General features: G+C 53.6%; 1 protein-coding gene across 4 annotated transcripts in view; it reads right to left on the bottom strand.

Moving 5' to 3' along the window:
* The window catches only part of CASZ1 (castor zinc finger 1), a 150,580-nt gene that overhangs the window by 126,294 nt on the left and 6,414 nt on the right, over nucleotides 1-17,872 (bottom strand). Inside the window, exon 1 of one of the 4 annotated variants that reach the window (XM_066270458.1) lies at nucleotides 9,909-10,020. The exons of 2 other annotated variants lie outside the window; for them this stretch is intronic. The gene's annotated coding sequence lies outside the window, so the exon portion shown is untranslated. Of the gene's footprint in view, nucleotides 1-4,432; nucleotides 4,452-9,908; nucleotides 10,021-17,872 lie in introns of those variants that run through there. One more of the 4 variants, XM_066270459.1, reaches the window with a different exon arrangement.

Raw genomic sequence — 17,872 nt, 5'->3', positions numbered from 1 at the left:
TTTCCCCTCTGAGGTACACAGATTGTTCTGGTGTGTGTGGGGGGGGGTAGGCAGGTTAAATGTCCTTACTTACAAGACTTCTTCTTATTATTCTTATGGATTTTTGGTTCCCTGCTGTCTGCAGTTCTCCGCCATTTCCAATCTGCCTTAAGTTCCCCTTGGATTTATATATTTATTTTGGGGGTTGGTTTCAGGTGCTTCTGGTTTATCAAACAATCAGCCCTGTGAGGTACGCTGGGTGTTTCCAGAAATTACATCACAAAAAATCACGCAATTAAAGTGTAAGGGAAAAAAAAACATAGCTGTTGCTTAATTTTGTGTTTTAATTAGCGACTTATTGTAAACGTAGACTTTTAAAATGGAGGCGCCTGAGCAAAGCCAGTAAACAAGTTTTTCTAATGAATTAATTTCACCTCTTCCCTCTTCCTCCTCCCCTTCCCTCTTCCCCCTCCTCCTCCTCCTCCTCCTCCTCCCCCTCACCAGCCCAACTGTCACCTTCCAGGCGTTTTTTGCCCTTATTTCCCTCTCACCTCTTAATCCTTGCCCCACACATATTTGAAAAAGATAGCCCCAAATAAAATCAGGAACCCTGGCAGCCAGGACCCCGACAGGAGCCCGGGCTCGTGCGATGACAGAGGCTTCGGCGGGAAGGGTCCTGGCTGAAGACACGGCCTGAAGCTCATGGCTGCACCTCCGGCCCGTCCTCTGCTCTCCAGCCCCTCTCTGCTGGGTCCCAGGGACGCCTCTACTCCTGTGAGTGCCCCGAGCTCAGGAAGGGACAGAGGAAAGCCCAGTGCGACGACGCTGACTGCCAAGGCAACCGTGAGCGGGTGGAGACATGGGACAGCGGGAGCCTGAGCAGGATCGAGGGCTGGAGACCTGAAGGGAGAAGGAAGCCCTGGGGTTGTGAAACCCAAGAGACCTCTGGTTGCCTGGGGGAAGGAGGAGAAGGAGCCAGGGAAAGAGAAGCCGAAATGACAAGGGTCTGTCCAGGTCACACGGCAGCCTGGAGAAAGGACACATCCGTCAGTACCCAGAGGGGTAGATTCGGGCCCCCAGTGTTGGCCAAACTGCCACCATTGGTGTAGAATCCTGTTCTTCCCTCGTGGCGAGTTCCCAGTGTGGGGAGCCAGGGAAGTAAGCTAATCTGCCTCTTCTAGCCTAGTTTCGGGGAGGGAACGCGAGGAGGGGGCAGAGTTCCCTATTCTGTGTTCAGTCCTGCCATCCCAGGAAGGGTGGGCAAGCCCTGATGCCCCACAGGAAGCCCCCACCAGCCGCCTCTTCCCCGCATCAAGAGTGCCTCGACGTCCCTGTTCCCTGGGGAGCACCTGAGCTCTCCTGTCACCCCGGGGGCTAGGCCATCTTACAGAGGGCAGGTCATCCACCCTGAGCACCGCACAGGAGCGCATTTCCCTTGCGCTGTCATCCCCAGAGCCAGTGCCAAGCCAGCATGGATGAGCAGGTTTGCTCTATGGACCCTCCTGGGGTGAGCCAGGGTATTCGGCCCCCTGAGCAAAACCCCGCAGCGGTCATTTGTATTCTGAGTGGGAAGAACTGTCACGGGGAGCTATCGGGAAGGGCTGGCGTCCACCTGCTCATCCCCACCTCAGACCATCTTCAAGCGGGGTTCCCCTCTGCCTCTGCCACTAAGATCAATCTCACGCCCCCTCCCCTACATTACCGCAGGCGGCCTCGTGACCTCACTGGTGGCAGGAGGTGTGGGGGCACTCAAGAAGGCTCTGGCACACCTGGTGGCAGGATCCTGGCTCCCACTCACTGAGATTCCCCAGGAAAGGAAGGAGGAGAGGAAGGAAGAAGCAGAGAGGAAGGGCTGGACCTCCATGTCATCATGCACCGGTGGGAACCCAGACCCAAGCCCACGACAGATCCTGCTCCATCTCAGCTTCAATCAGAGAGGAAAGCTCCCATCAAACATGGGCTGGGCAGGGATGTGGGCACTGAGATTAGGAGTTTGGAAGACCATCTGAGGAAGCTGGCCCTGGGAAGACAGCAACAGGATTTAAGACCTTATCCCTGCTGTCTGGTAAACACCCTGAGCCATCTCCGCACTCCGTTAGGCAGACTCGGATCCTCAGGTGTGCTGGCGACGGGCAGGTAGAGACAGACGTGGGCAGAGACAGGAAGGGAGGGAGTGTGGGCCTGGGGGGGAGGGGTGGGGGCGGAGCTGGCCTGGGAGGATAGGATGGGTGGCAGCCAAGCCAGACAGTCAATGAAACAGCTGACAGGTGCAGGGAAGGGGGGCAGGGAGAAGGGAAAGGGAAGGTGAGCAAGGGGCTCAGGATACTTGGGGATGCCCCCCGTCACACCCCAGGGGGCCTGACGGGATGAGAGAGAGGGTCTGAGGTTTGAGGGCCAAAGACCTAAGCGTTTCAGTAACCTTTTCTCCCAATTAAAGGGGGAAATGGGGACATGCTCAAGACCAGGCCATGGGTCCCCCTTATTAAACAGCACAAAGCAGCCGGGGGGAGGCAGCTTCCAAGGCTTACTGCGGCCACCTTTGAGAGCAATCCACTGGCGTCTTTTTGGGTCATCCTCTCCCCAACACACACACCCATGCCCCATGCCAAAAAGAAAGTCAAATCACTCCAAATGAAGCATCCTTCTGTCCCGAGCTGGAGCAGATGGGTGACCACAGGCACTGAGAAGAAGCAGGAAGGTGGGGAGCAGCCCTAGGGCTTCTCAGAGGGGCCTCAACTCTCCAGAAGTGACTTGGGAGCATTAAGAGTAGACAAGTAGGCCTTGGCCAGGTGGGTCAGTGGATAGAGCATTGTCCTAGCACACCAAGGTCATGGGGTCAGTCCCTGGTCAGGGCCCAGAGAAGAAACCGATGAGTGCGCCAACTAATGGAATGACTAAGTGAAACAACCAGTGATTTCTCTCTCTCTCCCAAAGCAATGAAGAAACTTGAAAGTAATAAGAGTCAACAAGTAGAACGGAGGTGCCTGGGGTCCCAGTTGTTCGGGGGCGGACCACCTTCCCCGTGATCCCAGAACACAGGTAGAGCCTAAGAGGCAATCCTGATGTCACCTCCACCACCAGGCCAAAGCGGGCCACAGCACTAACCCTCTTTGCCCATTTCTTCTTGTCCCTTGATCTAATTACAGTTTTGGATTGAAATGCACCCGGGGTGTGACCCCCGCCCGCCTGGGACACACCCTCTAAGTCCATGAGTGCGCCGCAATGCACTTCCCCGCGCTCAGCGCATCGGAAACCATCTCAAAAGCTGAGAGGCGCACCACTTTGAAATGTTCTCATCTCTGGCTTCTTTCAGCCACACTCGCAAAGCTTCCCTGGCCTTGCCCACGTCCACCCGCCTCAGACCCTCCTGCTCTGTCCCCTCAGCTAGGGGGCCAGCACCACCAGGGTCTCCTGGGTACCCAGCAGCGGGAAGGAGGTTCCTGGCCTGGCTTGTCACGGGGCTGGTCTGAAGACTCCCTTGCCTTCTGTACATTTCCTAAACCCACGATCCCAAGAAATCCCCCCCCACACACACACACAGCCCCCTGATCCGAAAGGAAGCCAAGAGGCCCAGATGGAGGACTTCCTGCTCCGACAATAAGCACGTGGGTGCTGGCCCTGCCGTTGGAGGCTGGCCTGACCCTCGTGTATTTCCCACGACCCAAGTCGGCCTCAAACCTGACCCCACAGACGCTAGAGGAGAGCCACCAGGAGAGGCTGGGAGCCTGTGCCCACCCTCCTCTGCCTTGATGCCAAGTTCCTGCCCGCCCACAAGCAGCGTGCTGGCAGCTAGAGCTCACACCGTCAGCAGTCGAGGGGATCCTCCAGTGTCTCCTGCCACCATGTCTGCTCCACTTTCTTGCCCAGACTCTCTCCTCCAATTTCTCAACTCTGGCCTTGCCAGCATCAACGCTTTGAATCTTTACATTAAAAACACACACAGAGCCTGACCTGTGGTGGCGCAGTGGATAAAGCGTCAACCTGGAAATGCTGAGGTCGCCGGTTCGAAACCCTGGGCTTGCCTGGTCAAGGCACATATGGGAGTTGATGCTTCCAGCTCCTCCCCCTTCTCTCTCTCTCTCTCTCTCTCTCTCTCTCTCCTCTCTCTCTCTCTCTGTCTCTCCCTCTCCTCTCTAAAATGAATAAATAAAAAATTAAACACACACACACACACACACACACAACCCTCCCAAAGGAGGGAATACACTGAGAAAAACCCCACAAGACCTGGGTTTGGGGCGGCAAACCGGTGCCACCAGCTCACCGTTTCCCCCGCACCAGGCAGGCGGCCAGAGAACCCTGGGCAGTACATGCTGCCGACCTCGCCAGACATTAGAACACTTGTTCGGGTCCCTGCCTTTGGAAGCTGGTCCCCCAATGCATTGCTTCGGGCCATTGCCGCTGATAATTTTTTAGAGATAAACAAACCGGTTTGGATAAAACAAGAACCAACCTGAATTCTTCTCCCAAAACTCGATATGAAACTCTCCGATCACCCCTTTCCGGGCTCTTTTTCACCTTCCTAGGCCATCATCCAATTCCCTAAAATTTAGACAACTGGATAAAAATAAAAACAATAGTAAATCGGTCCTCTAGCCTTTTCGTCTATGGACACACTAGCACACCAGGGGACCATTCAGGCCCAACTTGAAGGGATGCTGGTTTATTGGAAACGTCCTACTCCGAGTTTCTCAAGTGCGTCCGGGTCAGAGGGCAGAACGGAGAAGGGGAACACGCCTGCAAACCTCTGCTGGACTGGTGTCCGGCCTGGGTCTTTCTCCCCAGCTTCTTTTAGGCTCAAGTTCTTTCTTCTCGGCTCCTGTCATTGCCGGCAAACTACAGCCCCTTTAGAAGGGGTGTCAACGACCTGACTTGTGGGGGCACAGCGGATAGAGTGTTGACCTGGAATGCTGAGGTTGCTGGTTCGAAGCCCGGTCAAGGCACATACGAGAAGCAACGACTATGAGTTGATGCTTCCTGCTCCCCTCGCCTTTCTCTCTCTCTCAAATCAATAAATAAAATCTTTTAAAAGGGTGTGTGTGTGTGTGTGTGTGTGAACGGACAGGACATCTATTCTCGACCCCTCTCCTTTATAGGAGCAGAGGAAAGAGGTCACTCAGTTCCCTTGGGGGTTCAGCGGGTTTATCGAGGCTCAATGACAAGACAGGAAGGGAGTAGGCCAAAGGGCAGAGAAGAAAGGCACATCCCTGAGGTCTGTGGCCACATGTCTCCCCACAGGCTTGGCGTGTGTGTGTGTGTATGTGTGTATGACATGCCTGCCCACAACCAGAGTCACTCCTGCCCGACACCACCGCACCCATCACCCCATCCCACCCAATCAGACCCCCACCCAAGCCTCTCCGTGAAGCCTCCTCTGCCTTCCGCCCTGAGCTAGTCTGGACCATCCCCATCAGTGGGGTCTGCTCGGTCTCTGTAGCTAATTTACACCCGTCAGAGTTTAAAATAGCAGAGGCATAAATGAAAAGTCCAATTTCTTCAAATTTGCATTGTAAAACCATCCTTCAACTTCCTTGAAATAAATTTTACTATTTTATTAGTGCAAACAAAATGGTAATAAAACACTAATACAGCGCCTTGTATCCAGGGGAAGAGCTAAAATTAACATAGAGCGAGCAGTGTTTGCTATTACATTCAATTACCTTTTTACTTGAGATTTACATTCTCATCCCCTTAATCTCCATAGTAGTGGCTTCAAAATCATCCCTGCCAGGCTCTGCCCTCCCAGAGCCCCCACAGCTGGGAGCCAGGACTCCTGCCCAGATGGCAGGCACCCCGAGCACCACCTCGCCTACCCTTCTCCTCGGCTGCCTCTTCTCTGCCCTGCTCGTGATTGCCTCCTGTCTCAGCCTCGCAGGACTCGGCAAGTTCAGGCCAAAGGGCTCTGACATGAGGCACATTTAGACACGCAGATATCAATAAGTAGGTGCAGGGGGCTTGGGCTGGGGGCCCTGCCCGGCCAGCCTGCAAAGGTTCTCCCTGGCAGGGAGCTCATAGGCCCTGGGGAAACTGGCACCTCTGGTTTGGCAGGTTGTGGGAGAGGGTTTGCCGCATGGCACAGCTGGGGACTCTGGATTATGGCAGGAAGCTCAGCCACCCTGAAGTGGGAAGGGACAAGGAACCACCAGGTCGGGCCTCCTAATCCACAGACAGCAAAGCTGAGGCCCTGGGAAGGGACCACTTGGGGGGTGACAGAGGCGGGAGCTCTTTCTTCAACAGAGACAACCCCTAAAAGCAGAGGACCAGTCACCCCCAACCACAGCCACAAAGCACCTGATCCTCCAGGGGTCCCTTTGTCTCATGGAAGCGAAGGAAAGCAGAAGTCCCTGTCTGGGACAGGTCATCCTCGCCCTGGGCCATGGGGGTGGGGGTGGAGGGGTGATCCTGTGTGCATGTGGCCCAAAGACTCTGTCTGTCCTAGTTCCAAATCTGTCGCTGACTAGCTGTGTGATCTTGGACATGTCACCTCCCCTATCTAGGCCTGTTTCTTCATCTGTAAAACAGGCACAATATCCCTGGGCTGCCTCCTTAGGGATGAGTGGTCATGATGAAGACACATTACAGCTACCGGAGCTCTGAAGCTCAACAGTGAACCCGCTGCCGAGATGGCCTCGGCAAGGGGGGACAGGGGAGCACCACAATAGGGGGTCCTCATCAAGGCCACAGGTGTGGGTGTCCGGGTTCCAGCCCAGGCTGCCTCAGACCTCTGCGACTTTCTTTGCCTCTAACTCAAAAGCCTTCTTTCTCATACTGGTCAAACTACTGCCAAGATCCTGGATTATTCCTACAAAATCCTTTGAACTAATTTTGCAGAAAGAATCCAGGTCAGTCCAGGGTCCAGGTGGCCTCACGGGTTCACTAGGAGAGCTGGTTTGGGACAGGAAGACAAGACGATACCTGAGAGAACAGATGTTAGGCCCTGTGAGTTTTACTCAGCCTGGCTTCTACATACAACAGGAAAAAAGTGACTAAGGGAGAGACATGTGCACATATAACCACATACAATCACAAATATAATCACTCAATCTTACACACACAATCACTCACACAACCTCACAGTCTCACACACAGCCACACAGAATCGTTCACACAGAATCTCACATACAGCCTCTCACATAGTCACATACAATCACTCACACCGTCTCATACACGACCACACACAATCCCATATACGATCACTCCGTCTTACACACAACCACAGAGTCGCATACGATCATTCACACCATCTCACACATACTATCTCTCACACGACCACGTACAATCTCACACACACAATCACTCATACACTTTCACATACATCCCATTCCCAAAACTCCCCCCTCCCAAGATTTTTCTTCATGAACCTTATTCTTAAAACGTCATCCAGTGGACACGAGGAGAAACGTGGTCCAAACTGGGACAAGGCAAACTCCTCCTCAGCCCTGATCCCAAGGAATCCCAAGTCCCATTAGAAGAAAGCCACTCTGGGACACCAGGAAGTAGGAACCTTCTCTGAACCTCACTGAAAGTGAGGGCAGAAGCTGTTGGCAGTTGGACATTCTTGGCCAGAACAACCAAGTGAAACATCCACGTTCACCAGAGCCCAACCTGGCTGCCCCTGCTCCAGCCCTTTCTGCCTGGGCTCCTCCACTCCCACCTCATCTCATTCCGGCCCAGCGGTGAATGTCACCAAAGAGCTTTCCTGTCCCACAAACAAAAGGCAAAACCCACTGCAAGAAGCCACCCTACACACAAAACACGGAGCTTTTATTTGGAGCATTTTCTCTTCCTTTCCTTCTCCCCACTAGAGAAACAAAAGGAAGTTTGTTGTCGAGGCTCAAACCTTTCTTGGGCCTTGTCCGAGTTCTACCTTGTTTTTCTTTTCCTTTCTGTCCGTCCCCCACCCCCACCTCACCTTCCCTGCCTCCCCACCTTGAATAAATAAAGCGCCGGAAGCTGGCACAGGCTGGTAAGGAAAGTACAAACTATCTCTTAATTTTATAATTTCTTTTTTTTTTTTTTTAACACGCTGGGCCTAGGCTTTTGGGCAAAGGACAAAAGCTATTGTTGAACAGCACAACACGAAGGTCTGAGTCACCGATACGCCTCAGCTTCTAGAGATCTCATAGGTTTCTGTGGCTGGCACAGCCGGTGAGCTCAGCACCCTGCGGGGGCCGTGGGTACAAGCGTCCTCTCGCCTGCCTGCCCGGTGCTGCCCCGCCCCCTCCCCCTCCCCCTCCCCAGGGCTCCCGACTGGGCCAACACATTGGCTTTGTTGGTTTTTAATCATAGGGGAGAATTTAAAGAAAATGTTGTGAAATAAAAAACAAATCACCGTCGTCCCATCACCCTAACGCTGTAATTTCCACTTCGGAGGACTGCCTTTCAAAGCTTTGTTCGTATGCATTTGTGATTTTTATATAGTTTCTACCATGGAGTTCGCAACACTCACTTGGCCTTCGGTGTTTTGTTTTGTCTTCCCCCCCCCCCACTCACATAATAAACATTTTTCCATGTTTCAAAATCATCTTCAGGATGATTACTCGTAGAGGTGACACGGTATTTCTTCTGCCGTGTTATTCTTGGGCTGACGCGATAAAGCAAGAGTGGGCCGGGGGAGACCTGTCCATGCACTGAATCATGATACACGTGATTCTAGCCAAGGTGGGGGCTTGGCCTGCGTGATCCAGATCACCTTGGGCTTGGAGCATGTACCTGGAGGATGGGCGGAGACTCCACCAGAACCCTGCCCATCCTCTAGCGGGCCACAATCGCCCCTGCCCCGGTGCCCAGAGAGAAACACCGGCTGGCCAGCCGAGGCCATGGCCTTCATCCTCACACGACCTTCACCTCCACCCCACCCCATGAGCGGCACTTCCTCTTTATAAAGCGCATTGGCAGCAAAGGGCCCATGACAACACTCTCCTCTCTCTCTCTCTTTTTTATATCTGAATATCTCAAAGCACTTAGCAAAGACTTTCATTTTCTCATTACCCCAAGGAGAGGAGGTCATTTGGGAAAATGGTACAAATATCCCCATTTGTCAAAAGCAAGAAGGAAGTGAGTTAAAAGGAAAATTCTACCACTTAACGGAGCAAAACCAACCCAGGAGAGACTGCGAGGGTCTTTCTCGCCTCCCTGTTCACCCAATTTGCTTTCCCCAAAGCAACTTCAGGAACCTCATTACTGAAAGGATGGCTCAGGGCCAAAACCAGGTTTCCATTTTGCTGAGTATCAATCATTCCCCAGAGGGCCCCCCCCCCCAGCTCAGGAGACCCTCCCACCTTGTCCTGGGTCTCCACCAAAACCATATTCTTATGGTTATAATTACGTAGAATGCATGTATATAAAATATAAACAGTTGCCAAAGGAAAAAGACACCAGCAGGAAATACACTAAATATTAGACCAGGCGGTGTTACCTTAGTCAAATAATTGGTGATGTCCCCCCCCCCTTTTATATATTTTCTAAACAGTTTGAAATGCAGTTCTATTTCCCCACAGCACGGAAAGAAGCATGGGTTTCAGAGTCATCTTAATCTGCACTCCAACCCCGGTTTTCCTGTCACCAGCTGGGTGAACGTGGGTCTATTACTTAACCTCTCTGAGCATTGCTTCCCGACTGGTACAATGGGAACCGAACCTCTGCCTGTCGCGTGTCTGCCGATCCTGCAGAAAGTCACAGCCCAGCACCTGAGACACAGGTGCTGCTCGGTAGATGCCTTGTTCCTTCCTCTTTTAATAAAATGAAAATGTACAATCAACTCAGCTTGCCTGCTGCCCCATGGGGACAAAAGGAAGAAAGATACTCTCCCTGAACCCTGATTTCACCCACATCCTTTCACCCCATTTCCTTGTGCCCATCCCCAGCCCCCAAGGGAGCCCCCAGCACAAAGACCTCAGGATCCTGGTCCTGACTCTCCTGGGACTCACCTGGCAGGTGAGGGAGGGGGCGGTGGGGTGAGAGACAAGCCCCTCTGTGACCTCCACCACGGGGACGGAGACAGGTCCAGGCCAGCCCCTCCGGGGGAGGGGGAAACCCGCCTGTGCAGGGACTCAGAGGGCACATAGGGCGATCCCAGGTTTGCACCTCCCTGGCAGCCGCCCTCAGGAACAGGTGCCAGACTGCAAAGGCCACCTGCTCCCGAGGGCGGGCAAGGGCCACTCCCGACTGCTGAGGAAAAGCTGAGGAAACCAAGATGGCGCCTGCGTCTGGGAGTCGGCTCCACCCTGGGCTGGGCAGGCCAGCCCCCTAGGCTGCCACCTCGGGGTCCTGGCCCGGTCCTGGGCATGCACACCTTCTCCCTGCTACCTCCAGGGCTCTGTGCTGGGCTGACACGCTTGCTTTGCTGGTTCAGCAATTTTGCTTACTGAATTCTGGTGGACACAGCCTCCAGGCACAGGCTCCAGGCTGGCCTTGCTGGGACCTGAAACCAGGGACAGGCCTGAGCTCTCACCATCCTGCTTTCCTGATGACAGACAGGGAAGAAGGAGTAGTAATAGCAATAGCAGCAATAATAGCTACCCCTTGTTACTGTGTGCCAGATTATTTCACTTTACTCTTTCGGAAACCCTGTGCTGTGGGCACTATTACTATACCCCTTTCACGAAGGAGGACACTGAGGGTCCCAAGCGGCAGGCAGTTGCCCCAAGGTCACAGTACTAATAAACGAGGAAGTGGGGATTTGAACCTGTGCACTTAACCATTTTTCTGTGCTGCCTCTGCACAGGGACCCCTCTCCCAGCTTAGCTCCTAAAGCTACCACACTCTACCAGGTAGCAGGTCTTTCCCAGAAGAGGGCTCCTGATAGGCAGCTCCAGCCACGGTGACACGTGAACCCCAAAGAGCAGGTTGTAACTCTGCCAAAAGGAGTGCTTTTTTATTGCTTATCTCCCCCCCACCAAAAAAAAGAGGAGAAGCTCTACATCTCCACCAAGAGAAGACGGGCGGTCAGGCTAAAGGGATGTCACTTTACACATATGGGGTGCTGGAGCAGCATCTGCAAGGTGGCAGTATTTCCGCCCCCTGGCTCTCTTGAGGACGCTTAAGTCTAGGGAGCTGGGACCACTGGCAAGGGCCAGGTACAAGTAAATAGCTATTCCCCGATTTACTGGCTTGGATACGGCAGAGAGGAGAGCCATGGAGGAGGACAGGGTCCCTCCTGGCATACAAAAACCTTGAAATTGCAAGCCTTCTTTGCAAACCAGGGATGATGCCAGCTCAAAAAGGGGCACCCTTTCTTTTAACGTTAAACTAGGTCTCTAAAGGTAGGCTGGGCGTGGGGAGGGCACCCAGCAAGGTCCCCACAGCGTGGGCACCAGAGCCCTCATTGCCAGCGGCAGGTCCCGCGAAAGCTGGCGGAGCGAGCCCAGCAGAGCGGGGGCCGGGTGGGCCGCCGAGGGCAGACAGTCTCCAATCGTGCTGAGCACAGCACATCGCTCCATTCAGGAACCCAGAGTGAAATGTACATACAGCTGGGTCTAGAGTCGATTCAGCCCTTAACTCGTTCGGGATCGCTGGTGGAGCCACCCAGGCGACAGGGAGGGGGGCTGCAGCAACCTAGGAGGGGGGCAGGCTGGGGTAGAGCCCCTGCTGATAATGTTGATCCGCACAAAAAGAAACTGGAATTCTTTTCAAAAACCCCTCTAAAAACCAAGCACGCCTGGGTAGGTTAGGGAGGCGTGAGTATGTGTGTGCATGTGTGTGTGTGTGTGTGTGTGTGTGTGTGTGTGTGTGTGTGTGTTGGGGGGTGGGAGGTAGGGGGTGGGGAGCTTGTTTTCTACCCACTGCCAAATTCTCATTTACTGTCAGCTCCAATCCATTCGGAACTCACTGACTCAATTGCCTTTTCACGGGGAAAGGAGCCTGCACAATACGGGGGACTTTTCAGCCCCACATTAGCACACAGGGCACTGGGCAATGTCTGAGAATAAACACACACGTCCCTCCCAGAGGCCACCACCCTGCCCCCGCCCTCGTCCCGAACAACCTAGCCAGCCAGCCCTGCCAAGGCCACATCTGCTCTCCCCTTACTTTAATACTTTGGGTTTTTTTCAAATGTAGTTTGGCCAATGGAGAAGAGTGTGTGTGTGTGTGTGTGCGCGCGCGCGCGCGCGCATGCACATGTGAGCACACACGTGTTGGGCAGAGTAGGGGCCTTGACTCACAAGTAGAAGGACCTGCAACAGTTAATTCTGGGGAAGTTCCAACTCTTCCTTTTGCCCAAAGAAAGGAGGGACAGGGAAGAGATGGAAAGAAGAGATCCAAAGGAAGTTCCCTGAAGAAAGGAATTGGGGAGGTGGGGGCTCATTTAAACTAATTCTGGCAAAGGTTGATTATGGAGAAATCAGCATTTGATCAGGGAGTGTCCCTAAGAACTTGGCAGTCATGAAAGCTCTTCAATACTCATTGTGAAAATAATATCAACAATTACAATAATTATTATAATAACGGTGGTCCCCACTTTTCGAGGGCATGCTCGGTGCCCAACGCTATATGAAGTGCTTGCGCTCATCAGCTCAGAGATCACAAGGACCTCCAGCAAGGCCGGTACTGTTTACTGTTAGCACAGCTCCACAGGGTCAGAGAGTTAAGAGCCCTGCTCAAGGTCACAAAGACCATACATGGGAGAAAGACTTAAACCCCGTTTTGCCTAACTCTAGACCCACCGTACCAACTCTACTACCCCAGGAGAGAGGAAACTCACAGTGGAATCTTGGAATCTAAAGAAGAGGCAGCCCCAGCACCACAGAGGCCTTAGCACCAGGTAGCGAGCCCTCTTTAACATGTGGGCCTGTCCCTGCTGCCCAGCCCCTACCTCCATCGCTGTCCCTTAAGGTCATCCCTGTGGTCCCAGCCCTCCTAACCAATCGGACTTTATGTCGTCATGATGGAAACGTTCTTAACCGTGCTGCCCAATGCAGGAGCCACTAGCCACATGTGGCTATGGAGCACTTGAGATGTGGCTAGTTCGCTGAAGAACTGAACGTGTCATTTAATTTAATTTAAATTGCCACATGGGCTAGTGGCTACTGTATTGGAGGATCCAGAATTCCTCCAGCCACCCGTTTTCCTTGCAGCACAAGAGCTATTTTGGAAATGAACTAAAAGCATCAGAAGATGGAAACATGGTCCTCCAGAGAGGGCTCCACCTCAGCACCAAGCATCTCCCCACTCCGTCATGGCCTTCCAAAAACCACTGGCCTGCCTCCAGCTCATCTGTCTCCCTCCCTCCCTTCTCTCTTATCATTCTTTCCCTGTCTTCCCTTTCTTCCTTTCCCTTCCCCTTCCTTCCTTCCCTCCTTCCTTCCTTCTACCTTCCCTTTCTTTCCTTCTCCCCTTCCTTTCTTCTATTCCTTCCTTCCTTCCTTCCTTCCTTCCTTCCTTCCTTCCTTCCTTCCTTCTCTCTCTCTCTCTTTCTCTCTCTCTTTCTTTCTTAGAAAAAAAGCATCAATTTAATTAGATAAATCCTCCGAGCACGTGGCCTGGAGTTCGTCATGGAAATTAACCTGCTCCCAGATCTCAGATAGTGAAACAGGAACCGGGGTGTTTTGGCATAGCGCAGTGAAATGGGAGAGGCCGATGGAGTTTCATACACCTCATCTTCCCTAAGTGCCCCTCGCCCCTCCAGTGCTCCCCGTGTCACAGCCCCCCATGCCCTTGCCTCCTTAGGTCACTGCCTCCAGGCTGCCTGTGCCTCTTCTCTGGGACCCCCCTACACACCTCCACAGAGCCTGGGGAGTGACTCCCGGGGGAAAGGACCGCCCAAGGGTGTGGGGCGGAGGGAACCTCAGCTCCACCCAAGCCTCCATAGCTAGCTCCAGTCACCCAGGGGACCCCAATTCAGGCTCGAAGCTGGCCTGTTACTCATCATCTCACCCTCATCCCTCAGTCCCTACTCGGTGCGGCTCACTGGGCTTACCGCAGTCCACAAAATAAAGCTCCGACTCGAACCTCAGCAAATGTTAGTTACGATGACCGTCCTCTACTTCACTCTCTCAAAAGATGGGAATTCCGATCCCCATTTTACAGATGTGGATACAGAGGATGAGGGGAATGAATCTGCCGAACTGGGAGAAACATGATTCACACGGGACTCGGCCCGACTCCAAAAGCATGCTCGTAACCTCTGCCAGCCTCACCATCTCCATCAGCGTGGAGCCCAAACGCGCAGACCCGAGGGAGACCCCTGGCACCCAGCATCAAGCTCTCAGGCTGTGCAAACACAGGCAGAGGCCACGGGCACCTTGCACCAGTTCCCAGGGTCTGCCGCTACCCCCAAACCTCTTGCCTCCCGTCCCAAACTGCAACACCCCCCCCCCCTGCCCCAAGTTCCAGGAACATCAGTCTGGCCACAATGGAGAAAAGAGAACAATGGCCCTTGCCTTGTGTGGGGGGTCGACTCCAAATGAGAATATTGTCTTGCTTCTTGTCCCCTTCTGACTCAACCTCAAAAATACCAGGAGGACCGCAAGGCAGCCCACAGACATAAAACACAAAATCCGGAATTTCTAACCAACACTGGAGCACTCACTCCACACCTGGCAGAGTCCTGGCCCCCAGAGGTGCAGAGGGCAAGCTCTCTCACGCCCCCACCCACCGTACTCCCTGGCGGGCAGCAAGTGCACCCCCACTCATCCCCACGCAAGTGCCAAACCTATTCTAAACACTTCACATGTCTTAGCTTATCCGACCCCGAAAGGGAGGTTCTGCTATCCTCATTTTACAGATGAGAAAACCAAGGCTCAGGCTAGTTAACGAACTGATCTAAGGCCACGACTCTGATCCCTAGCTAACTGGTCCAAAATCCACAAGCTACAATATATATTGCTCAAGGAACCCATGGCTCAAAACGGCTAAGTACACCCCACATCCTCAATGGGATCCCCTATACTGCCTAAAACAACTCCCCAACTTAGCCCAAGCTCCCAGTGATAAGAGAACCAAACTGCAACCTGATACAAAAATGCCACCCCTCACCACCACCACCACCACACACTACATCCTTATGCCTAGGACTTTCTGGAGTAGAAGTCACTGGGGCTGCCTTTGAGATTGATACCATTTTATATAAAAGCAGCTTATCTGCCATCGGGGGTACCTTGTACTTAGCAAAGTGATGACAAATTCTTCATTATGCTTAATTATTTCAAAGGCCTTTCAAGCGACGAGGCCAGCTGACCATCAGAGCAACTCTGTGAAGGTGGTAGGGTCAGAGGCCATTTGATAAGAGAGGAAACTGAGGCCCAGAGAGGTCAAATGACTTGCCCAAGGCCCTGCTGTGATTTTTACTCAGATCTAGAACTGGAACCGGGGTCTCCTGATGCCGGTGACTAGACCTCAGTGGAGCTCTGGATCACCCAAGCCTCACCCTATCCCAGACCACGTCCCCCCACCAAGGATCAGATTTCCCTGAAAGTCCCAAAGGAGTCTCGGGACTAGTGGGCCCGGAAATGGCCCTCATATAGCAAAGCTGCACAGCTGAGCTCCCCGCGGGCAAGGGGTGCGGGCGGAGCTGGAGACGCTGGCACAGCCCCTGTGGGTACTCTGCCAGCAATTAGTGCTGGGGAAGGGTGCCAGCCTGGCAGAGCTAATCCCCCACCCCTTCTTCTCCTTTACACATACACACACACACACACACACACACACACACAGGCTCACCCACCCCGAGACTAGCAGCAGAGAGGCCGCGCCACTTCCTTGGGTAAATCTCGTCAGCGAGGCACATGCAGGGCAGGCAATTTGGTTATTACTGCTTTTAAGCAACAGAAGAGCAGAATCCACCCGCCATTAACCCATCCCGTTCTCCCTCCGGGCTTCCCAGCAGCTCAGTCACCAGCCTTCATCTCTAACTCCCACACACCCCCTTTTGCATGCTTCCGAAGTTGTTTTCCAAAAGAAACATAAGAGTTAAAAAGAAGAAGAAGAAAAAGCAAAACCTGATGACAGTAGGTCAAACCTGAATTGTGTCTCCCTGCCCACTTCTGTCCCCAGAGAAAGCGATCCATGGTTCAGATGTGACCTTGGCTGAGACCCTGCCTCCAACACCCTCGGAGTCCTAGAGAATGCCAGCCTGATGAGGGCTGGGGGCGGCTGCCTTGGGCCCGGGGTGGGGCATCTACCTGAGCAGGTACGGTTCCTCAGAGGGGAGCCCGCGTGTGGCCCTGATCCACCTGCGGGGACCCTGTGTCACAGTCCAGCGCAGCTCTGCTCTCCCAGTACTGCGGCAGGCAGGGCGGGAGTGGCAGCCATAACCGATAGTGCCTCCTCACTGCCGCCCCCCCCACCATGGCTGGAGGATTAGAAAGAAGCCCACCAGAGCAAGGGACCCCAGAGGGTCCTTAGCTGGGTTTATAAGATCTCTGAAACCCTTAAAGTATAAGCAGTATTTATGCTTAATGAGATTTTTTTTTATTAAGAGGATTCTCATGGGGGGCACATGAACTCAAATGGGGAAGAAGCAGAGACACCCCACCACGGGCTCAGCAGTGTCTCATGCCTAGGTGGCAGAGAATACAGAGTTGGGCTCCAAATGTGCCTCCTGCAAGTGGCCCTGAGCAGCGCCCCCCCCCCTGCACCCAGGAAAGCTGTACCCAGCCTCATCCCTGTTTTGCCTGGAAGCAGCTCACTGGGAGCACCAGCCTGGGAGCTGTGCCATGCCCCTGGGTGTCTGCTAGGGCCGCCTGCAGACCGGGCAGAGGACGGGCACAGCGGAGCCCACCAGCGGGAAGGAAAGAGGACGCCAGCGTTCCTCTTGAAAAGCCTTGCAGATCCTCTAAGCCACCTAGTGTCCGGAGCTGAGCTCTGGCCGCTGGTCTGTCTCTCCGGCTTCCCAGAAAGGACAATGCAGAGGAGCCCGCGGGGACCGGAGGCCAGGGGACAGGGGCTGAGCGGGCTGGAGAGCCAGAGCTCAGGAGGAACAACAGGAGGCTGGGCTGCTCCGGAACGTGTGTTCCTATCATCCCTGCTCCCGGCCCCAGCAAGTCCCCCTCTCCTGGAGGGCCCCTGTGTCCTCTCAGACGACACCACCCCAGCGCTCGGGCCTCCTGCAGAGCCTCCCAGACCCTAGGCCTGCCTCTCCCCAAGGCCACGTGGGCCCCCACCTCCCACCCCCTCCTCTGTTCTCTCTTTTCTCTATGTCCTCAAGACTCCTCTCACCTTGAGAAGTGTTAGGATTACCCAGCATTTATACTCAATGCTCTTCTTTATTCCTTAAGACTTATTAAGAATGATAATGAGTTCCGAAGGAGCCACATGTCTCTCTCTCTCTCTCTCTCTCTCTCTCTCTCCCTACTCCCCCCTTTGCTCTCTTTCTACGTGTCTTTTCCACCAAAGACACACAGGACAAATCCAGACCAAAAGGGAAAAGAAATTCCAACAATATGGAACAAGGGCACTTGAGGATTTACAATCAATAAACCCCTTTCTCTTCTTCCACCTCCTTAGTTGTTCTCAATTATTCAGATCAAAAAACAAACAAACAAAACAGAACTCCCCTTCCCTCCCCACCCCTCAGGCCACCCCTCACTCTGCTGGACTTTGAACAAGGGGAGCAGGAGAAGGGCCTGACTTGCTCGCACAACCTCGTTAACGTGCAGCTCTTAAACGGTTGATTAATTTTTGCAGAATTTACGACACACGTTAGCTCCCCCCCCTCCCCCCGACACCATGGCCTCAGAACCACAGTAACTTAACTTGGTGAACTTGAGGGGGCTTCTCCCCAGTGGCAGCCTGGCGACAGATAGAAGACACCCAGATAGATGCCAATGGCCAGGCAGGAGTCAGACCTGGTCACTGATCGGTGTGGTACCCACACAGGAGATCACCAGGCAGCCAGAAGCCATGGCTAACTTTCGACTATTTGAGTTTTTTTAATTTCAAAATGAGGAAGCCAGCA

The sequence above is a fragment of the Saccopteryx bilineata genome, chromosome 3, assembly GCF_036850765.1.
Source record: "Saccopteryx bilineata isolate mSacBil1 chromosome 3, mSacBil1_pri_phased_curated, whole genome shotgun sequence".
Taxonomy (NCBI): Eukaryota; Metazoa; Chordata; class Mammalia; order Chiroptera; family Emballonuridae; genus Saccopteryx; species Saccopteryx bilineata.
Note: the sequence above shows the minus strand (reverse complement) of the source record. Positions and strands in the feature narration are given on the sequence as shown.